Source organism: Schistocerca nitens, chromosome 5 (genome assembly GCF_023898315.1).
Source record: "Schistocerca nitens isolate TAMUIC-IGC-003100 chromosome 5, iqSchNite1.1, whole genome shotgun sequence".
In the NCBI taxonomy this organism is placed as follows: Eukaryota; Metazoa; Arthropoda; class Insecta; order Orthoptera; family Acrididae; genus Schistocerca; species Schistocerca nitens.
The window spans coordinates 452,229,762-452,254,335 of record NC_064618.1 but is presented as its reverse complement, the minus strand read 5'-3'; the positions used below and the strand labels follow the sequence as shown (position 1 = coordinate 452,254,335).

At 39.1% G+C, this 24,574-nt stretch overlaps 1 protein-coding gene across 1 annotated transcript in view; it reads left to right on the top strand.

Annotated features, from left to right (window-relative positions):
- LOC126259330 (paraplegin) overlaps positions 1-24,574 on the top strand; it is a 95,106-nt gene that overhangs the window by 3,652 nt on the left and 66,880 nt on the right. The window lies entirely within an intron of this gene.

Below are 24,574 nucleotides of genomic sequence, written 5' to 3'. Positions count from 1 at the left end.
TTAGTAGCTACATTGCAGCAGTAGACCAATATGTCATCAGTAGACAGACATACAGGACTCGTAAGGTGACCCATGTGCTTTGTCAGGAACAATGAAAAACTACTATTAAATAAAATGGATATGGAGCTTTAGACAGCTAAAACCTTACAACTCAAATTCTATGCAACATTCTAGTGGTGGTCACATGTTAGAAACATTAAATTACCATTTTTAACAAATCTCATCTCCTCTCCAATGCGCCTGTCATTTCAGTAAATCTATTACTTCTCATTTGTCACTACACAAACCTATCAGGGAATCAGTATTAAACGAAATATGTAGACCACTCTTTTCATTCTAAATATGCCTCAAAGGAAGGGGTATCCATATTATGGACTCCAGTATCAATAGCAACAGGCTCCATAACAACGATGACTCCAAACAGATTTCACAGACCATTATAGACGAAACCTTCATATGTGACTAATCACATAGTCACCAACCACAAAAGTCATACATCTACCATGGCTCACTCTATAAGTAGACATATTGTAAATAAATACTGCAAGAAGACCCATTACTGAAAGAGAAAAGCATTGTGTGTGCCACTTCAAAGAATGTACTGATGTCTCATGTCATTCCTAGACCTCAGTTTCAAGGAAAAAGAAATTATTAATTGATTGACTGATACGGAATTCATCTCTCAGATCAAGTTAGTATATAATTCTACATTAATATGGCCGTCAGGGACACCAAAACTCTTCTGTGAGTACATGGGTGGCAAACAAGGGGCTCCAGGCCATTGCAATACTTTGTCCTTTCCTGTGCTGCAATCTTACTCTGATTATTCAGGGACTTTTCTCTGTGGGAACACATTACTGATCTGGTGTATGTACCGTCTCTACCACATGATGTAGCAGAGCTCCAGGAGAGAATACTAGAAGACAGTCGACGATGCCATGCCGGGACGGGTATGGCAATAGTTCGAATACTGTATTGACGTCTGCCCGGTCACTCATGGTTCACATATTGAATGTTTGTTTAAAAAGAAAAAAAAAACTTTCAGAGTTTCTCTTCAAAATGCAATATGTATGACGTCTGTACAATGTTTAGTTCTTGTGCAATAAATAATTGAAAGTGTTCCCGGACTTATGTACAGACTGTATATTGTTTCACCTGTTCTGTAGCACAGATTCCCTATTGAAAACCTAGCTTGTGCGTGATGCATTGGTTATGCCTTATTCCATTTTATTTATATGCAGAATTTATTTTTGTTAACTTACTTGTAGTCTCCACATCTCAGTTCCATCTCCAGTTTTTACAAAAGTGCACCCCATGCATGGAAGACTGACCAATACCCAGCATGGCACCAACCCATGTGGGAGGATGGGGGTTGTCAGGTGTGCCCACAATGGTAGCCCTGTCACTACACAGGTATTGCACTATTGATGTCAGGATTTTATCTCCCCACACATGCAAAGGAGTAGATGTCTGGCCTTGTGGAGGCTATGTCCGTCAAACCAGATGGTAGTTGCTTTGCCTGGGTAACTATAAGACTCCATCAATGTCTCCAGACAGACCTGAATGCTTCAGTGCAGATTCTTACAATGCAAAGAACTTTCCCTCCTTGCCATGGCATATGAGGAAAACAAAATCAAGCCAACTGGTTTTTACCCAGATAGATGGAAGAGTCATTCTGTGTTCCAAATTTGTGGTCTTATCAAAACTGTATTTGGAGAAATGTCTTCCCTAAGTAAACTTCGAAGTGGTTCTGTCTTAATTAAAGCAGGGATTCCTACCTAGTCCTGAGTGTTGTGCTGTTCCAAGAAATTTGGTAATGTACCTGTGATATAACACACATTAAGAGCCTGAACATGTTACAGAATTTAACTTTTCACTGGGGCTTAATGCCCCAGACAGATAGAAATTACATGAAAACTTGAAAAGTGAGGGATCCTCTTTCTTTATTGTGCATGTCAAGGCCTGCCAGGCACAACAAGGTTGACCCAGGAGCATTCATTCTTGCTTTTATGGGGTATTTTCATGGGGAAGTTAAAATCATGTTGTACCACTGATTGCCATCCCTTATGGAATGCCTTAAGTTCCAGTGCATCTGGCATATTTCCTCCCAGTGTATGAACTATCTATTTTGTGGAGACTGTGGTTGGCCAGTTAATGATAACTTAGTATGCAAGCATTTTTGTCAGTTGCACAGGCATGTTGCCTCCCTGATCCCCAAATTGTGGTACATTAATTAAGGAATGTAAAATCCAAGGACTTAAGGTATCTTGTTGCCTGTCATATTGTGAACCCTGGAAAACATTATCACTTACATCCTGTCCCAACAGTATCAAGTTTTGCTGCTACTGTAACCAGTCACCAACAGTGCCTCGAGTACTTACTCCAAACTTTCCCTTGAAGTCATCCTCTGGTGATCATGCAAGTCAATTAGCCCATAGTGAAATAATCAGCACCCTCCACCCCATCCACCTTTTTGTAGCCCCTGCAGCACCATTTTTGTGAACGTCCACACACGACCGACAAAGCAGCATCCTCTTCCAGCGTCTGCTGGTGATAGGACTCCCTTTAGGGAACCTCCTCACCAGAAATGTACCATGGCCTTGCACCAACCAGTGACTGAAGGAGCTGCATACGGTGGGTCCCAGTGCTACCTGCTCCTTGTAAGGTATTACCCACACAGCAAATAAGCTGTCGCAAGATTCCCGAGCCTCTAAAGTAGTTACGGAGAAAAAGAAGTAGTGTCAGGAGAAGGCTACTCTGGTGACACCAGTGATGTCAGATCCCCCATTCCCCTGGGACACTCAGCCTATGTTCGCTGATGTTCTTCCATCTCCACTGGTGAAAAAGAGTGAACCTGGAGCACGACCTGTCCTCTAGGTCCCTATATGCCTAATCAGGATGCCTTTAACATGATAGTACAGTGAAACTTTAATGGATATTGTTGTCACATGCCACAACTGTAACAACTAATGTCTTTCTGTTCAGAAATCTGTGTTGCTCTGCAAGAAATGCATTTCAATGATGACCATTATTTAACCCATCAACATTACTAGCCTTCTGTTGGAACTGTACTGGTTCCTTCTGTTGGATTTGCACAGGTTCCCAGAGAGCATCTGGAGGGATCTTAGGCTATTTCACACAGATTTCATCAGTGAGTAGATTCCCCATAATACCATATTGGAAGCGATAGCAGTAAGAGTGCAAATGACCACAGTGATCACAATTTGCAACATTGAATTGAATTGAATTTTATTTGATCCTGTAAGATTACATTGTGTACAGTAAATGTATGTGTAATATAGGACATGTCAAAGTATTAAAATTCTTTATCACTTATTTTTCTACACCTTTAGCTTGCATTTTTACATCACTGATAATGAGTAACAATATATACAAATTTAATGGCATAAGTATTCTGCAACACTGTAAAACTCTTTTTCAAGGAGATAGTCTTTAAGTTTCTTTGCAAAGTCATTGTGAAGTACACTATCTTGCAGGGTTTTGGGCAGACTTCTTAGTAGTCTGATACCAGAGTACTGGGGTTCTTTTTCTAGCATTGCCAGTCGGTGGGGTATGCTCCGTACTTCATTCTTCTTTCTTGTATTGTGGGTGTGTACACTAGCATTTGTAATCCAGTCCTCACTACCTTTTGTGATGTACATTATTGTTTTTTATGTATACAACGATGAAAAAGTTAAGATACCTAAATTCTTGAAACAGTTTCTGCATGTTTCAGAGGTCTTTCTTCTTAAAATGGTCCTAATTGCTTTTTTTTTTTTTTGTAATGTGAACACTTGTTTTGTCTCTTGTTTGTTTGAGTTTTCCCACACAGTCACTCCATACTGTAAGTATGGTTCGAAAAGTCCATGATACACTGTACACAGAAGGTTCTTGTCTGAATACGGTGATAGCTGCATCATTAAGAATATGACAGAGCTCAGTTTCTTACAGACGTTATTAATATGTTTTTTCCATTTCAGTTCATTATCCACAAGAATACCTAAGAATCTAGCAGATTCTACTTCTTCCAGCCTTGTTCCATCAACCTCTAAATCCATGTCTACAGCCTTTTCCTTGTTTTTAAACACTGCATACATAGTCTTTTTTAGATTTATAACCAGTTCATTTTCCAACAGCCATTGAGTTGTGACATTTGCAGATATGTATGCTCTTCTCTCAAGCTGTTCCATATTTTGGTCACTATTTAGTATTGTCATGTCATCAGCATACAATATTTTCTTTTCTTCCTCCTCAACACCTATGTCATTAACAAATACATTAAATAACAATGGCCCCATTACCGAACCCTGCGGCACTCCATATTTGATGGATTTGGTTTCTGATTGGTACGAGTTTACTAATGATACATACTGCTTGCGGTTGCACAAATATGATTTTATCCATTCACCTGGTTGCCCCCGAATTCCATAGTTGCTTAATTTTTGTATCAGCATTTCATGGTCAGTGGTGTCAAATGCCTTTGAAAGATCCAGAAACATTGCAGAGACAAACTTTTTTTCATCTAAGGACTGTAAAATGTATTCTGTTAGACTGGCAATTGCTGATTCTGTAGATTTACCCTTTCTGAAACCATGTTGTGAGGTCATGAGAATGTTATGTTTGTCCAAATAGTTAACTAATCTGGTATACATAAGCATTTCTAGGATTTTTGAGAAACCTGATATCAGTGAAACTGGTCTGTAGTTGTTGGGATCATCTTTACACCCTTTCTTGTACACTGGCACTACCTTCGTTATCTTCAGTTTTTCTGGAAAAATTGCATCTCTGAAAGAACAGTTTGCTATGTTCAGCAGTGGTGTTATTATCTCCTCACATACCAGCTTTATTACATGATTTGATATTTCATCATCACCAGCTGATTTCTTGGACTTCAGTTTCTGTATAGTTTTCCATAGTTCATCTTCCGTGACTGGTCTTAAGAACATAGTACTGCATGATCTTTTTGGTACCTTAACACCCTTCTGTTTTTGACTATTTCTTTCCAATTTTAGGTTTTCTACTACACTGATATAGTTATTATTCAGTATGTTTGCTATTTCCATACCATCTGTGACCACTGTGTTGTCTACTTTAATTGACCTAAAACCTTCTTCTTTGTTTGACCCATCTTTTTCCTTTCTGTCAGCATTGATTGCATTCCAAGCTGCCTTTGCCTTGTTTTTTGAGTTCGCTATAGTGGTGTCAATTGCTCTTGCTTTCGCTTCTCTTATTGTTTTTCTATACTTCTTTTTTAACATTTTATAGTTTTCAACTTCGCCCATCCGTCTCACGTCCTGAAGCTTCCTTCGCTGTTCTAGTATTTCACTCGTAATCCACTGTGCTTGATCTTGATGCCTTTCTTGTGTCTTTACTTTGGGAAATGCTACATTAAAATGGTACTTAATTGTTGAAATAAATGCATCATATTTTCCATTTACACTCTGGGCCTGTAGGGTTTCATTCCAGGTTTCCTTACTTAACATTGTTCTAAAGATGTTGATATTTTGTTCACTGATGATCCTAATTTCTTTGGTTGTTTGTTTTGGTTCTGATACTGTGTCATTACTTCTGCAAAAGCTGATTAGTTGTCCATGATGATCAGATATTTATGTCTGAACTACATGTGACTCATAGTTACACATATTAGTAATTATGTTGTCAATAATTGTCTCACTTTGTGAAGTCACTCTTGTTGGTGCAGTTATTGTCACTTTCATGTTATGCTGTATTAACAATTCTTCAAAATCCTGTCTTATTTTTGTGTCTTTTCCCATGTCAATGTTGAAGTCTCCACATATAATAAGATTTCTCTTCATATTCATTCTGAATAAGCTAGCAACTTTTTTAAGAAAGATGCTAATATTGCCACATGGTGACCTGTACACACAAAACACTCTAAAATCCTCTGCCACTATACTAGTAACTTCAAAGTCTTTTTCTCTAGCTATGGGAAATGTAGCAGCTTCACTGTTTACATGCTTTGATAGAGTACCTGTTTTAATATATATACAAACGCCACCACCCTTATATTTAGATCTGCAGAAGTAACTAGCTAGTTTGTAGTCCTTTATTGCCACATTATGTATTTTACTTTCAGTTAGTCCATGTTCACTTATGCATAATATGTCTGGTCTTACTTCACTCAGGAGTACTTCTGCTTCTAATTTTTTGTTACCAAAGTATTGAATATTTTGATGAAGTACTTTTATGTAATTTTTCTTTTGTTGGTTTACATGTTGTGAGCTGTATTCTGGGGCAAATTCTTTAGTATCGTCTTTTTTTGTATGGTGCTTATATTTTTCTTTTCCAGCTGGAGTGTATGATTTTTCATCCCCTTCAGGCCATATTAGTTTCCATTGCATCTAATGATTTTGCAGACATCTGCAAACATTCTGCTGAACGTTACAGACCCCAGTCTATTTAAATGCAAGCCATCCTTCCCTAGTGAGTTTTTACATAGGAATTTGTTTGGGTCTATAAAAATTGCCCCAAGACGATCACATTGTTCTTTAAGAGCACAGTTTATTTTGGCGATATATTTTTCACTCACCGACCTTCTGTTTATGATTCCGCTAAGTATCAGACGAGATCCTGCATACGGGTCATTCCATATCAAATCACCCAATAAAAAATAAATTTTACACCCACCTCCTGAGATTTTCATGAAATTTGGCTCAAATGGTTCTAATACCATCCTGACAACACCTGCAATTTTTTTTTGCTGTATCTCTTACAGTTTTTTTTTTTATAAATATTTAAAGTTTTTATGTTTTGCGTTTTCTGAACCTTCGGAAATGGTCAATTTAATTTGTATTCAAAACTTTAAATTTGCTTATCTTAAAAACTCTTTTAGATAACATCATGAATTTTTGCAGCAAGTTTATTTATTATACATATTTGAAGATAAAAATGATGCTATTAAAATATATTAATATTTTCTATGAAAAAAAAATATATATGTATTTTTTCTTTTTTTTTTTTAACGGGTGTTTTGTTTTATAAGAATTGCAATATCTAGAGTCTCAGACCTGATAGAATGCTCAAATTTGTTTTAATTTACTCTTAAACATATAGGCTATTTGATAAAACAAAAATAATGATGGCTTTTTAACATGTTTATTAATTATAGTAGATTACATTAGAATTATGTACAAAGATACTTACGACACTTATGTATAACCCAACTGATTGCTTGAAACATTGAATTTTTTGGGTAATTTTGTCTTTTTAATAAACATTAATGCTGATTCAAACTGTTTTTCCACTTCATCCAAGAGCTTTCAGTTCTTTTGATACAGTCTTTTTTGAAGTAATACATTCTCCCAGTGCCGCTTGATTGAGGTGCGTCTACTACACAGACTATGTACTCCAAAGGTACTATGCAGGAATCTTCTCTTTCAGGCCAATAAAATGATGCAGCAGGTCCTGAAGGATGTAGAAATAGAATTTCTGCATCTTCTTCATCATTGAATATTGTTTTTACCAGTCCAAAGTACCAGTTACCATCATAATTTACAGCCACATGGCTATTTATGGATGGTTCAACACGAACCCAAGGTTGTTTGTTGGAAGTGGTTTGAAGTTATGAAAACTTCTTGTTCCAGGAATGGTTCGGGTTGCTGAAAAACGTTTTTCTAGTTTTAACCGTAGCAAATCAGCTTCTTTTTTGTCAATAAAGTGAAAATGAATGTTTTCAATATTTTTTTCACAAAACTTGTACACATCGATTGCTGTCATTATTTGTTCTTCGCCTGAAAGCAGTAGACTGGCTTTCCTTAAAATTCTTTTAATAGTTCCTCCTAGGCCATCACAAATTGACTTCCCATGACTTCTTGCAAAAAAAGAGTGTTGGGCCTTCAAATTAAAGTCTCTCAAGTGTTCAGTCAAATTTGTTTCTATTTTTGTACTGCCCAGCACAACCATCTGTAAAGTAGTGAACTGAGTCAATGTCAGTATGATGTAATGACAGCCACTTTGTAATTTCTTTTTGTACAAAGTTAACAAAACCAGTGCCATGTTCTTGGTCATCACTAACAAAACAGTGGTTGGAAACAAAAACATTGTTTTCCTCATTTCTTAGAAAAACTCCAACTGGGTGTAGAGTACAACCACCTTAACTTTGGATAATTTTCACTGAAATCCATCACAATAATTGCTGTTTTGGGTGGTGGGTCTTCTTTCAATCTTTTAAAGGCTGCTGATTGGGATTTTGCTATAAATGAGTTTGGGGTGAGCTTTTCCAATGACCTAACCAATAAAGAAATGTAGTCTTAAACACTGATAGACTGTTTGATCATTTCTGCCCTGTCTGTGTTAACCCACTGACTGATTACAATTTCTTCTTCTAAATCATAATATTCACTTAGTTTTTCAGTTAAGCACTCTGTTAGTGCAGTATTTGCAGGACAGCTGTTGCAATGATGTAGCATGCAGTTTTGGTTTTCTGTGTTGCACACAAGCATCTTAATTAGGTCTTTATAAGATTCTTAAATTTTCACAGCATCCAGTAATAGTTTAACATTCTGGTGGATACTGCATACACATACAGTGTGTGTGCCTGCAGCACCAGCAAGGATACACCATTTAGGTCTCAAGAAACAAAACTTTGAAAATCCTACTTCTACCTTGGGATTCTCCTATTTGAAATAATAATAGAGTTCTCTCAAGTTACACAAAATGAGTCTTTTTTGCATGTACACATTTTCTTGAACACTTACTTTGTCTTTAGTTCCAAGTAGCACTCTGGAACTTTCATCCTTTTCACAAAAATCTGTTAAAAGTCTTACTGTATTTTCAGAAAGAGTTTTACCTTTTTTTGGACCAGGAGTTTCCAAAATACCCTTTTCAGATTTTAGCTTTCTAGCTTGTCGCACCATGTACTCACTTACATTAAATTCTTTCGTCACTTTATTTCGACTCCAAGAATCTGGAGCCAAGGTCAGAATCTCGATTTTTCTAGACCTCCCAACAGATTAAATCTTCTCTTTCATAAGAGAAATCATTACATCCAAATCCTTTGCTTTCTCAACCACACTTTTATCTTCTTCGTCATCATCAGAACGTGGTGCATCATATTTTAATGCTTTTGAAACCGCCTTTTTTGCAGTCTTTTCAATACTGCTAACCTTCCTTTTAAAATAAGACCCTTTACTTTGTTCTGACAAGCCATGAAGCTTTATCGGTGTTAAACCTAAATAATCAAGAGCAATGTTTGTTTGTATGAGGGATTCATTTCTGGATTCCAATGATTCTAATTCAACCATGACTTCATCATCTGTTTCACTTTCAGTGACTTCAACTCTTAATTTTTCCTCACAAAAGTTACGGCATGTTGAGCAAAGCTTTTGTCCGGGTTTTATGCTAATATTTTTTGTCAGTAATTGTTTAGAAAGATTCAAGCCTACACTTCTCAACGATTTTTTGATGGGCTTTTGTGTTTTTTTGGTGGGTCTACAAATGTTGTTTGATACTTTTCAAAAACATTTAAAAAGTAGTAGCTGTGGTGTGAACATATATTCTTAAATTCACACAGATTAATTCCAGATCGTAAGTGGATCAAATCTTTTTCTTCCTCACTCAATTCTGATACCGGTTGTAACTTTTTTGAAGGTGTGTAGGTTGTTTGGAAACAGTCAGATTTTTTAAATAACCCTACACTACAGGTTTGAATATCTGACATACTGATTTCACTTTTGGTCTGATTACTGTTCTGGTTACTTTTATAGGATATTGGAAAAGAATCTCTGTAAACTAAGTAACAGTACTTACTGAGAGTTCGAATAAACTTAATAAAATACTATCCAAGCACTATTTAACAGTGTAATAATTTTTTACTTCAAAACACAGGAGTAACAAAACAAAATCCAAGTGTACATTGCTACTCCAAGAAGACAAAAACTTATTTTCGGTGTCTAAATCACTTGGTATTTTTTGTTTTTAAAATATAATTAATATTATTTTAAAAATTAGAGAACTATTAAACAGGTTAAAAATCCAACATAATTTTTCTTTTATCTAATAGCCTATACAATTAAGAGTATTTTAAAACAAATTTGAGCTTTCTATCAGGTCTGAGACTCTAGATATTGCAGTTTTTGTAAAACTAAACATCCGTTATCTAAAAAAAAAAAAAAAAAAAAAAAACTTGTAAATTTTTTTCATTTGGAAGATTTTAATATATCTTTATGGTAATTTTTTTTAACATTTAGATATAATACACAAACTTATTCCAAAATTTCATACTGATATCTTGAGTATTCTTTAATATACAAATTTTTTTAGTTGTGAGGACACGTTAAGTTACAATTTCCGACTGCTGAAACAACGCCAAACCTAAAAACTTTAAAAATTTATAAAAAAAACTATAAGAGATAGAGCAAAAAAAAAAATTACAAGTGCTTTCAGGATGATAAAAGAAGTAATTGTACCAAGTTTCATCAAAATCTGACATGGTTGGTGTCAAGGCCTGGGTGACTTGACATGGAATGACCCATACATATTTCTTGCAGAACGAATCACGTTTCTTGTTTCGCTTGCCATTTCTTCCTCACTGCTGCTCCTTAACGAATTCATCCCAACATGTATAAACACCCCATTATAGTTATGTCTGGTTTCAGAATCTGGTTCTGTAGTATCTTGTCTTGCATTTACCATATTTTTAAAATGTTTACAGAGTTGATGCATTCTAATACCAGGTCGTACGTCGATCTTGCAATTGGGGACAGGGCACTTACATATCTTGAGATGAGAGGCCATCTTAATCCTCCCTTTACAACCTCTTAATTTATAATGACTCAATGAGATGTCTCCAGGCTATTGATCAATGTTACTCTTGTGACTGTGTGAAATCTACTATTCATTATCTTCTCTCAAACTTTGGTTGTACTACCCATTCAGTTATCTTCCTCCAGAACCGAAATCATGTGGGTATTCCAAGGAGCAAGCTGGCCACCTATTTGGCTACAGAAGTGATTGCTCATTCAGCATCACTTTGACAGTCCTGGGCACAATGTTAATGGGTGCATGTAAATCCGCTATTCACTCAAAGATGGAAGAACATTTGGTGGGATACTGCCCCCTCTAATAAAATCCGTACTATCAGTGATACTGTGGCTGCATAGCATTACTCCTTCCATTTGTCCCTGAAGGAATCCTTCATCTTATGTTACGTCTGCATCTGCCATACCTTTACTTGAGTCAGGAAATCTACGTACTCATTTATTTGCTGAAGGTATTCCAACCTCTGTCTTCCTCTACAGTTTTTACCATCTACAGCTTGCTCTAATACCATGGAAGTTATTCCTTGATGTCTTAACAGAAGTCCTGTTATCCTATCCATTCTTTGTGTCAGTGTTTTCCACATATTCCTTTCCTCTCCAGTTCTGCACAGAATCTCCTCACTCCTTACTTTATCAGTCCACCTAGCTTTTAACCCCTGTGTGTAGCACCACATCCCAGATGCTTCGCGTCTCTTCTGCTCCAATTTTCCCACAGTCTATGTTTCACAACCATACAATGCTGTGCTCCAAACGTACATTCTCAGAAATTTCTTCCTCTTCCTATGTTTGGTGCTAGTAGACTTCTCTTGGCCAGGAATGCCCTTTTTGCCAGTACTAGTCTGCTTTTGATGTCCTTGTACCATCCGCCATTGGTTATTTTGCTGCCTAGGTTGCAGAATTCCCTAACATCATCTACTTTATGACCATCAATCCTGATGTTAAAGTTTCTTGCTGTTCTCGTTTCTGTTTCTTCACATTATTTTCATTTTTTTTTCCCTTCAATTGACACTCAATACATGTTATGTACTCATTAGCCTAAACATTCCATTCAGCAGATCATGTAATTCTTCTTCACTTTCACTGAAAATAGCGATGTCATCAGTGAATCCTACCATTAATATCCTTTTACCTTGAATATCAAGTCCAGTTTTGACCCTTTCTTTTATTTCCAACATTGCTTCTTCAATGTATAGATTGAATAGTAGTGGCGAAAGACTGCATTCCTGTCTTATACCCTTTTTAATCCTAGCACTTTGTTCTTGGTCTCCCATTCTTAGTATTTGCTCTTGGCTCTCATAAATGTTGTATATTAGCCATCTCTCCCTATAGCTATCCCCTATTTTCCTCATTATTTCAAACATTGTTGCACCATTTTACATTGTGGAATGCTTTTTCCAGGTCAACATATACTTTGAACGTGTCTTGCTTCCATTATCAACCACATTATCAGAATTGCCTCTCTGGTGCCTTCACCTTTCCTAAAGCCAGACTGATTGTCGTCTAACATATCCACAATTTTCAAATTATGGAAAATCCGGGATGGAATGTAACAATATTATGAGAAGGAAAGTTGCTACTCACTGGAGATGCTGAGTCGCAGATACGCACAACAAAAAGATTTTCCCGCTTAAAGCTTGCGCGCGCGCGCCTGCAGTCTCGGGAAACTGAAACCACACTATGAGCTGCAGCACCGGTGCTGCAACTGGTGCTGCTACTCGCAGTGTGGTTTCAGTTGCCTGAGACTAAATTCATGTGTGCGAGTTGCCTTTGCGTGAGTGTGCGTATGTGTGTCTGTTGTTGACAAAGGCCATTGGCTGAAAGCTTTAAGTGCGAAATTTTTTTTTATTGTGCCTATCTGTGACTCAGTATCTCCGCTATAAGGTGAGTAGCATCTTTCCTTCTCATAACATTAATATCCTCAATTTTCTTTTCCATTCTTTTGTATATTATTCTTGTCAGCTACATGGATCAGTGAGGTGTTAAGCTGATTGTATGATAATTATCTCACTTGTTAGGTCTTGCAGTCTTCAGAATTGTGTGGGTGATATTTTTCTGAAAGTCAGATGGTAGATCACCAGGGTCATATATTCTACACACCAATGTGAATAGTCATTTTGTTGCCAGTTCCCCCAAGATTTTAGAAATTCTGATGGAATGTTATCTATCCCTTCTGCCTTATTTCATCTTAAGTCTTCCAAATCGCCTTTAAAGTCTAATTCTAATACTGGATCTCCTGTCTCTTCTAAATCGACTCCCTTTTCTTCTTCTATCACATCGGATAAATCTTCCCCCTCATAGTGGCCTTCAGTATACTCTTTCCATCTATCGGCTCCCCTCTCTGCATTAAACAGTGAAATTCCTGCTGCACTCTTAGTGCTACTACCCTTACTTTTAATTCGACCGAAGGTTGTTTTGACTTCCCTATATGCTGACTCGGCCCTTCAGAGAATCATTCCTTTAATGATTTCTTCACATTTTTCATGTAGCCATTTTGTCTTAGCTTCGCTGCACTTCCTATTTATTGCATTCCTCAGTGGCATATTTCTGTATTCCTGGAGTTCCCTGAACATTTTTGTACTTCCATCTTTCATCAATCAACTGAAATATTTCTCATGTTACCCATGCTTTCTTCACAGTTACCACTGCTGTACCTATGTTTTTCTTTCCAACGTCTGTGGTTGCCCTTTTTATAGACATACATTCTGCTTCAACTGTACTACCTACTGAGCTATTCCTTATTGCGGTATTTATAGCCTTAGAGAACTTCAAGTCTCTCTCTCTCTCTCTCTCTCTCTCTCTCTTCATTCCTTAGTACTTCCCTTCTTTGTGTATTGATTTCCTGACTAATCTCTTAAAACTTCAGCGTACTCTTTGTCACTTCTACAGTGTGATCTTAATCTATATCTGGTGCTGGGTATGCCTTACAATCCAGTATCTGCTTTCAGAATCTTTGTGTGACTATGATGAAATCTTCTGTCTCCTGGCCTTTTTTGAGTATACCTCCTCCTTTTGTGATTTGCAAACAGAGTATTTGCTATTACTAGCTGAAATTTGTTACAGAACTCAAGTAGTCATTCTCCTTTCTCATTCCTAGTACCAAGCATATATTTTCCCAAAACCCTGTCTTCTACTCTTTCCCCTCTACCTGTCTGCCTGCTTAGCAAAATGGTGACCTGCTTGCCTCCCATGTAGCGGGCCCGGGTCCGATTCCCGGCCAAGTTGGAGTTTTTCTCCACCTGTGGACTGGGTGTTACGTTGTCCTCATCATCATTTCATCCTCATCACCAGCACACAAATCGCCCAATGTGGCGTCGACTGAAATAAGATTTGCACCTGGCGGCTGAACTTCCCCAAATGGGGCCTCCCGGCAACGATGCCATACGCTCATTTCATTTCCCCTCTACCTCATTCCAGTCCCCCGTGACTATTAGTTTTTCATCCCCCTTTACATACTGCATTACCCATTCAATCTCCTCATATACTCTCTCCATATCTTCAGCTTGCAGCGTCAGCATGTATACCTGAACTATCATTGTTGGCGATGGTTTGCTGTCGATTCTGATGAGAACCTGAATTCACAATTCACTGAATTGTTCACAGTAATACTCTGTCTCTCTCTCTCTCTCTCTCTCTCTCTCTCTCTCTCTCTCTCTCTCTCTCTCTCTCTGTCCTACCTTCCTGTTCATAATGAATCCACGTCCCATTATACCATTTTCTGCTACTGTTGATATTACCCTACACTCATCTGACCAGAAATCCTTGTCTTCTTTCCATTTCATTTCACTGACCCCTACTATATCTAGATTGAGCCTTTGCATTTCCCCTTTCAGATTTTCTGACTTCCCTATCATATTCAGGATTCTGACATTCCACACCCTGACTTATAGACTGGTATCCTTCTGTTGGTCACTTCACCCTTGGCAGTCCCCTCCCAGAGATCTGAATGGTGGACTATTCCGGAATCTTTTGCCAGTGTAGAGATAACCATGACACTTTTTCAGTTACAAGCCGCATGTCCTATGGATACACATTATGTGTCTTTAATGCAGTGGTTTCAATTACCTTCTGCATCCTCATGCCATTAATCATTGCTGATTTTTCCGCCTTTAGGGGCAGTATCCCACCACAAGGGCAAGAGAGTGCTGTGAACCTCTCTATCAGTTCCTCCCCCCTCTTTGACAAGGCCATTGGTAGGATGAGGGTGACTTCTTGTGCCAAAAGTCTTTGGTCGCTAGTGCTGATTATTATTCAGAATTTAAGTGGCGGTGGAAACCTGGAACTGTGAACTGTGAATGCTACCCCTAGACCATGGGTCACTGCATCATACCAGATTAAAACTGTTTTATCTTATTAATGAGCCAACCCCATGTTGTGGTTGCAGACCCTTACATACAGTAGCTCACATCCTGGGTGTATGCCCCCTTCTTATAGCCCTCCACACTGTGTGTGGTATTCCAGATTCTCTGCCTGTCTAACATTTTAAACTGCTTTCAGGGTGGGGTCAAGTTGGTTTGGGTTGAGGTGCTAGGCCCAGGTTGCCCTTGACCCATCCTCCTTCATTGGTGCTCTGGTTATTGTTCTTTTTTCTGTTTTTAATTACTTGTAGATATGATAAATCCTTTTTCTGTCACGCCCATGTTTCATTTTAGGAGATCCTCTTCATATAGCACTCTGATGGACCCAGTACCCTCAATACTAGCTGAGGACAACAGAACACTTGAACAGTTTTTTTATGTTTCCTCCAAGACACTGGCTTCTATTTGCATCTTTATCACTTTGACTATATTGGCTGAGGGTTGGGAAGATGGTGGGTATGGATGCCACCTGTCACTTGCTGAACACCAGAGGGTCACTCACCTGGACCCACCCAACTACTGACCTGATTATTTCTCTCACGTTATTATGCTGTTATCGGCCCTGCTGGTGCCTATTACATTTCTAGCCTTTTCACTTGTACTCCTATTCCTATCGCTAGCGGGAATTGTGTGTTTCATTACTGTCTTACCCAAATGTTGAGTCAGCTGAGGATCGGACATGTAGGAGTTGCCTCTCTCGACAGATGAGACCTGGAGGAGGGGGGGGGGGGGGCTTATCTCCTCTTTGCCCTTCAGACTAGCCCCCCAACCAAATACTTTTATCCCTCATGCACTTATTTCTGATGTCTGGTATCAATAGTGCTTTCAGCACTCTCACAACCTACCTCAGTTTGTTCAGGTTTCTGGCTGATTTCACTAACTCCAAATGGAATATCCCATGAACATAGGGCTGATGACTTTCCTGTTTACTCCCTTAACACCCCACCAATAAAGTAACCAAAAAATCAACTTACAGTTGATAAGGAATGGGTCAGTTGCATTACAACAAAATGAACATAATTGTCAGGGATAGAGCAACTATTTACAAAATGAACAACCCAAACAAAGCTGCTGTAGTAACTGATAAATGAAAATGATCATCATCATCTCAGTTACATCAAAAATGCCCTTAATATCATTCATAGTTATATATAAGTTACCTACAAACAGTCAAAAAATGAATTTACAATATTGCAAATCAGTTTGTAAAAATATTTAACAGGGTAGAAGTACCTACTTATATAATAGAAGTTATTTCAATGGTTTTCATTTTTGTTACTGTTCTAATTTATTTGTGATCTGCAGGAAAAGGATTTTATATTTTGCTTCTTGCATGTTCTTAATTATTTTTGTATTGTTTGGGAAATGCATGTTTACATGGGCCATAAAAACTGCATATATGCTGACAATGTTGTGTGGTAGCATTGCAGCCACATGTGCTACAACATTACTGGCCACTATTGCCTGACAGTGTGTCTGGCAGTACATTATCAGTGTCTGGCAGTACATTATCAGACCATTAGTGCTGACAAGGGGCCACACTGTTGTCACAAAACAGTGGAAGTAAGCGTCACCCTACTGCTTTTACACCACGCAAGGAATCAAGTTAGAAAGAACAAGAGAAATTAGGCTTTGTGGATGCATTCTTCTTTTTTACGAAAACAGAATGCTTCAGAAAATTTAACTTATGAATGTTTTCCAGAATTTTACCAGAATACTGAAACAGTATTTCAAATGTCTTGCACAAGAAATTGGTTCAAGAATTGCTTAAACAGATACGAATATGAGAGAGTGTATACCAGTTACAATTCAGTTGGTGGTCACCATTCAGTGGTGATTCATACAAAAGCTTATAGTACCTCTTTAATGTTCATTATTCCTGAATAAGTCTCATGGTATGAGAAGTATGATATGCTGTGGTAGTAGGAGTGGAAGGTTTCATAGGGTTTGAAGTAGAATACAATTTTTATTTTAGTTTTGTTCGCCAGCATACACCACTCGCTATCAGTTCTTGCTTCATGTATGCCACAATGTAGTATGAGACTCGGGGCATCAGATGGAAACCATGCAGATGAAGAGCCACCCTCACCTTCACTCTTCCTATACACCTTTATTCTGTCTCATCTGGCATAGTTTCGAAGACTTAGGATTATTATTATTATTATTGTTATTTATTATTATTATTATGTTAATGTCACGGAGAGCAGGATCTTGACTTAACCATGAAGGTCACAAGCACAGTACTTAAAAATGCTTAAAAAAGCCTGACTGAGTGCTACATGTCCATAAGAGGCGAAACAGTTGCTAGTTAGCAAATTTATGGGTTACATGATATGTCCCAGTTGTTTCTGCATCCATAGATTTTTGAGTAATTCAAATGGAGCCTCTTGATCAACTATCCAGTGTGTGAGGGGGTTACTGGGCAGTTTTAACAGCCAACAGCCAATAAAGAGAAATGTGGTACATCACTATCAGCAGCCAGATGCAATGCTGTGCAGAACTGACTGATACCTTCCTCGTGATAGTTGGCATTCATCAAGCCTCAGCTCTGTCTCTATTGGGCTTCGATACCGTAATGGATACCATAATGCTTGGGTTACAGAAGTGTGTACGGTGGATAGTATTATATGCTGATGTGATGCTTAGGGTGGTTACCAGGAAGGATCTTGAAATTAAATTTTAACCTTTGAATGATGATCTGCAAAAAATTGGCCTCCATTTAAACATACACAACACTAGGTATGTCAAAATGATTCCATCTTCTGGAACTATACACATTACCGGAGCTCCTCTCATCGTGGTTGATTAATTCCAATCCCAAGGCTCTCTGCTGCTGTGTGATGACTATGTGAACGAGGATGTGCGAGGAAGAATCAAAGTGATCATCCTGCATGCAATTTGGAGATGTCAATGATGTACTTTGTGATGAGATGCCTATTCACCTAAAATCGAAGATATAGCTACATCTATACTCTGCAAACCATTGTGAAGTGCATGGTAGAGAGTACATCCCATTATACCAGTTATTAGGGCTTTCGCCTGTTCCATACACACATGGATTTTGGGAAGAATGAGTAATATTCTAGGGTAAATCACGCAAGCGTTTTTTGTGCAGTCTCCTTTGTAGGCTGTTAATATGCAACATGAACAGAAAGTATCTCACACTTCACTGAGGCACACCCGAAGTTAGTTCTATACTTGTCCATGATAAGATAACATGTGGTGCCCTCTCTACCAAAAAATCCTCAATCTTGTCACGACTTTTGCCTGATATCCCATACGATCATACCTTTGAGAATAGACATAGATGTGGTACTGAGTCAAATGATATTTGGAAATTATGCAACACTGCATCTATCTGGCTGCTTTGATTCATGGCTTTCATTATGTCATGTGAGAAAAGTGCTAGTTGGATTGCACATGTCTGTGTTTTCAGACTCCGTGCAGGGTAACATGGAGATCATTCTATTTGAGATACTTCGTTACATTTGAGCTCAGAATATGTTCTAAGATTATAGAACAAATGGATACCAAGGATGTTGGATGGTAGTTTTGTAGATCACTTCCACTGCCCTTCTTGTAGATGGGTGTGACCTTTGCTTTCTTCCAACTACTGGGCATGGTTTTTTGTTCCAGTGATCTGTGGTAGATTGTAGTTAAAGGACGGGGTAACTCCATTGCAAATTCAATATAGATCTGTAAGAATTACCGTAAATGCTATCTTGATAGCCAAACTTGTATCATTTAGTATACCTTCATCTATAGCCCTATGCTTTGTTTTACCCTTATTATGGAGGGTCCCTGCTATTATGAACTGTTCTGGTTTCATACCTACCCAGTGCATGGTCAACTATTCCTTTAATCTTGAGTCATACTTCTGGTACACGCTCCTGCCTGAGCTAAAAGTTTAAAGTGTCTCATTGAGATATGACACTAGTGCTTCTTTATTTAGTTTACTGAACATGGCACAACAGAAAGACTGCTGAACAAGTAAGCTTTTGGCCCTAAGACCTTCATCTGAATTAGACAAAACACACACACACACACACACACACACACACACACACACACACATTGCACACACATAACCACTGTCTCTGGCTGCTGAGGCCAGACTGTGAGCAAATGTGCATGATTGGAGAAGCTGTCTGGGTGGTAGGGGTAAGGAGGAGGCTGGACGGGGTGGGCGGAGGATAGCATGTTAGGTGTGGGGGACAGTAAACTGCTGTTTATGGGAACATAAAGGGAAAGTTGGGAGGGGGGTGACGGCAGCTAGGTGCAGTCAAGAGGGTGGGGTGAGGGGGATGGGGGCAAAAAGGAGAGACGTAAAAAGACTGTGGGTGTGTTGGTGGAATAGATGGCTGTGAGTACTGGAATAGGAATAGGAACAGGGACTGGGGTGGTGGGTGAGAGACAGTGGCTAATGAAGGTTGAGGCCAGAAGTGTTACAGGAATGTAGGCCATAGAATGCAACACAGCAGTTGCAGCTTTGCTTGTAGATCACATGACCGTTGTCCATGAGCAGGCCGGAGTAGGTGGTGGTGGGATGGTGTGTGGGACAGGCCTTGCATCTAGGTCTAATACAGGGATATGAGGCAAACAGTTGGGAGTAGGGGTTGAGTAGTGATGGGCAAGGATATTGTGTAGGTTCAGTGGGCGGCGGAATACCACTGTGGGAGGGGTGGGAAGAATAGTGGTTAGAACATTTCTCATTTGAGGGCACAACGAGATGTAGTTGAAACCTTGGTGCAGAATGTGATGCAGTTGCTCCAGTCATGGGTCTTGGGTGTTACTGAGTCCTGAGCTGACTCCCCCTCTGCGGCCAGACAGTGGGGTTTTGGGAGGTGGTGGGTGACTGGAGAGAGAAAGCACAGGAGATCTGTTCCTGTACAAGGTTTGGAGGATAATTATGGTCTGTGAAGGCCTCAGTGACATCACTTACATATTTTGAGAGGGACTGCTCGTCACTACAGATGTGAGGGCCATGGGTTGCTGGGCTGTATGCAAAGGACTTCTTGGTTTGATATGAACAGAGGTACTGGTGTAGCCATCTTGAGTGGAGGTAAACGTCAAGGAAGGTGGCTTGTTGGGTTGAGGAGGACCAGGTGAAATGAATGGAAGAAAATGTTGAGATTGTGGAGGAATGTGGAGAGGATGTCCTCACCTTTGATCCAGATCACGAAGATGTCATCAATGAATCTGAAACAGGAGTGGGTTTTGGGATGCTGGGTGGTTAGGAAGGATTCCTCTAGGTGGTCCATGACTAGGTTGGCGTATGATGGTGCCATGTGAGTGCCCACTGCAGTATTCCAGATTTGTTTGTAGATGATGCTGTTACAGGAGAAGTAATTTTAGGAGAGGGTATAGTTGGTCATGGTGACTAGGATGGAGGTTATAGGTTTGGAATCCAACGGGTGTTGGGAAAGGTAGTGTTCAGTAACAGCAAGGCCTTGGGAATTATGGAGGTTAGTGTAAAGGGAGGTGGCATCAATAGAGATGGGCAGAGCACTGTTTGGTAAAGGAGCAGGAACTGTGGAGAGTTGGTGCAGGAAATGATTGGTGCCTTTTATGTAGGAGGGTAGCATGCATGTAGGTGAAGGTGTTGGTCTACGAGAGCAGAAGTTCTCTCAAAGGAGGCCCAATCATTGTGGCCCCATGGATAGAACCTCTGCTCTCATAGACCAACACCTTCACCCATCCTCAGTGGTTAGATTTATGGACTGTGGGAAGCATGAAGAAGATAGTTCAGGGAGTGGTAGGAATGAGGAGAGAGAGAGAAAGAGAGATTCCAGGGAGAGGTTCTGGGAGTGGCCTAAGGACTTGAGGAGAGAATTAAGATCCTGCTGGATATCTGGAATGGGGTCGCTATGGCAGGGTTGGTAGGTGGACGATTCTGATGGCTGGTGGAATCCTTCTGCCAGATAATCCTTGCGATTCAAAACCACTGTGGTGGAGCCATTTCAGCAGGTAGGATTATAAGATTGGGAACAATTTGTAAATGTTGGATTGTGGTTCTTTCTGCACCATAATGTTAGTTTCGTGTTGAGGGATTTGGGGAATGATAGTGAGGCCTGGTTTGGGGTTAAAAATTCTGGAAAGTTAAGGGGGGGGGGGGCAATTTGGGGGCAGTGGGGTTGGATCGTGGCTACCCCCATATCAGTCCTTGTTAACTTTCCAGAATGTTTTAACCTCACACTTTGCCTCATCATCATTCTGCAAATCCCTCAAATCAAGCTGCCCTTACATCCACAGAAAGAACGCCTATTCATTGCCTACAAACTACAACAACCTAGCCACCCATGGATATCACATCTGTAATGGTTAGCAGACCCTCTCGAAATATACCAAGGATCACACTGAGGCCTTCACAGACCATCATTACCCTCCCATCATTGTACAGATCTCCCATGCCTTACCTCTCCATTCGCCCACCATCTCCCAAGTCCCACCTACTAGTCACAGAGGATCATTTCCCTCATGACTCAGTACCACCCAAGACCCAGGACTGGAGCAACTGAATCACATTATCAGCCAGGATTTTGACTACCTCTCATCATGAACTGAAATGAGGGATGCTCTAGCCACTACTCTTCCCACCCCTCCCACAGTGGTATTGGAAATTTACGCATACTCTCAGGTTATCAGTCACCTCAAAAGTAAAACACACAGTGAATATCCGAAAACTGCATAATACCTTGAATTATACCAAGAATACTATATGCTGTAAAGACATTATGAATATGAGGGTTTGTGAACTCCAGGAAGAATGGAAGGAGGGTGGAGCCACTGAAGTAAGAACATTATGCAGATGGAAAAAGAGGAAACTTGAAACATCGGTGTCTTTATATTCTAACACTTGATTCTCTAGTATTACTTGGCTGCATTAAGGCAGGTTTTCTGTACCTAAAAGTATAGCCATACATCCCAAATCCGATGAGAAGTTTCAACTGCCTAAGCAAATACTATATGTAATATCAGCCTGATGTGGCATATAGACTGGTGGTTTTTGGATGGATCTATCGGGTTTGTGAGTTACACAAGTCAGTTATTCATGGAAGGTTAGCAGGACTAAGTGGTACTTAGGCTGTTGATAAAATAGTGATATATTGATACTTTTTAAAAAAAAGATATTGATGTATATCAGCAATATCTTTTTCACCGATATGTCGATACTGAAATGGCAATATTTGATATTACAATTTTTTTTCACAACTTTTGATAAATATGTGAAATTGTTCTTTTGAAATTGTAGTATAACATAATTTTACTTTCACTGTGTGAAGGAATTTTACTACTTTTTGAACTTTCATCAAATCCAGTCTTTCATTTTGACTGTGTGAGGCAAGTATAAGTGGCACAAAAGAAGTCTGATTGCACTGATTGGGTGGTGATATGAATAGGATAACAAGATTTCCAATGTGAAGAAATAACAACTAGTGAAATAACAACTAGTGTGCTATTTCTTCAGATCGGCATTCTTCAAAAACAATTGCTGAAAATGATGAACAAAAATCTAAATGACAAGATTGGTCTGTGTGGTGGGTGGAGATGTGTGAGGGCAAATGCTGACGTCATTGGCTCTCACCATTGCCAACAGAAACTGCAGCATTTTAACTTCACCAAGCAATTTTGGTACAATTACTGGGTCACTGGCATTTACAAAAATGAAGAAACAGGGAACTCGGCATGAAATGTTCTGGGCAAATCTGATATCTGATGAAACTGAATGGCAGACACAGTGGACACCTCTGATTTGCCACTCACATGCAGTTAGTATTGCTAACAAAGTGGTTATTGCCAAGTGTGGACGTACGTCATTTTCCTTTCAATTCTTGCTCTTAGGGGGATGAGCAGGCTGCTAGCTTGTTGATGTGCAGAATATCTAACAACAAAACTATACTTTAACCATTGCTACATTTACAATGTGCAGCTGATATTTCTATAGGCCGGTACATCAAAAGTTTTTGCATCAATGTGTTGTTGTTGTTGTTGTTGTGGTCTTCAGTCCTGAGACTGGTTTGATACAGCTCTCCATGCTATTCTATCCTGTGCAAGCTCCTTCATCTCCCAGTACCTACTGCAACCTACGTCCTTCTGAATCTGTTTAGTGTATTCATCTCTTGGTCTCCCTCTACGATTTTTACCCCCCACACTGCCCTCCAATAATAAATTGGTGATCCCTTGATGTCTCAGAGTACGCCCTACCAACCGATCCGTTCTACTAGTCAAGTTGTGTCACAAATTTATCTTCTCTCCAATTCTGTTCAATACCTCCTCATTAGTTATGTGATCTACCCATTTAATCGTCAGCATTCTTCTGTAGCACCACATTTCGAAAGCTTCTATTCTCTTCTTGTCTAAACTATTTATCCTCCACGTTTCACTTCCATACATAGCTACACTCCATACAAATACTTTCAGAAACTACTTCCTGACACTGAAATCTATAGTCGATGTTAACAAATTTATCTTCTTCAGAAACACTTTCCTTGCCATTGCCACTCTACATTTTATATCCTCTCTCCTTCGACCATCATCAATTATTTTGCTCCCCAAATAACAAAACTCCTTCACTACTTTAAGCGTCTCATTTCCTAATCTAATTCCCGCAGCATCACCTGATTTAATTCAACTACATTCCATTATCCTCGTTTTGCTTTTGTTGATGTTCATCTTATATCCTCCTTTCAAGACACTGTCCATTCCGTTCAGCTGCTCTTCCAGGTTCTTTGCTGTCTCTGACAGAATTACAATGTCATCGGCGAACCTCAAAGTTTTTGTTTCTTCTCCATGGATTTTAATTCGTACTCCGAATTTTTCTTTTGTTTCCTTTACTGCTTGCTCAATATACAGATTGAATAACATCGGGGACAGGCTACAGCCCTGTCTCACTACCTTCCCAACCACTGCTTCCCTTTCATGCCCCTCAACTCTTATAACTGTCGTCTGGTTTCTGTACAAATTGTAAATATCCTTTCGCTCCCTGTATTTTATCCCTGCCACCTTTAGAATTTGAAAGAGAGTATTCGAGTCAACATTGTCAAAAGTTTTCTCTAAGTCTACAAATGCTAGAAACATCGGTTTGCTTTTCCTTAATCTTTCTTCTAAGATAAGTCGTAAGGTCAGTATTGCTTCACGTGTTCCAATATTTCTAAGGAATCCAAACTGATCTTCCCCGAGGTCGGCTTCTACCAGTTTTTCCATTCATCTGTAAAGAATTCGCGTTAGTATTTTGCAGCTGTGACTTATTAAACTGATAGTTTGGTATTTTTCACATCCGTCAACACCTGCTTTCTTTGGAATTGGAATTATTATATTGTTCTTAAAGTCTGAGGGTATTTCGCCTGTCTCATACATCTTGCTCACCAGATGGTAGAGTTTTGTCAGGACTGGCTCTCCCAAGGCCGTCAGTAGTTCTAATGGAATGTTGTCTACTCCCGG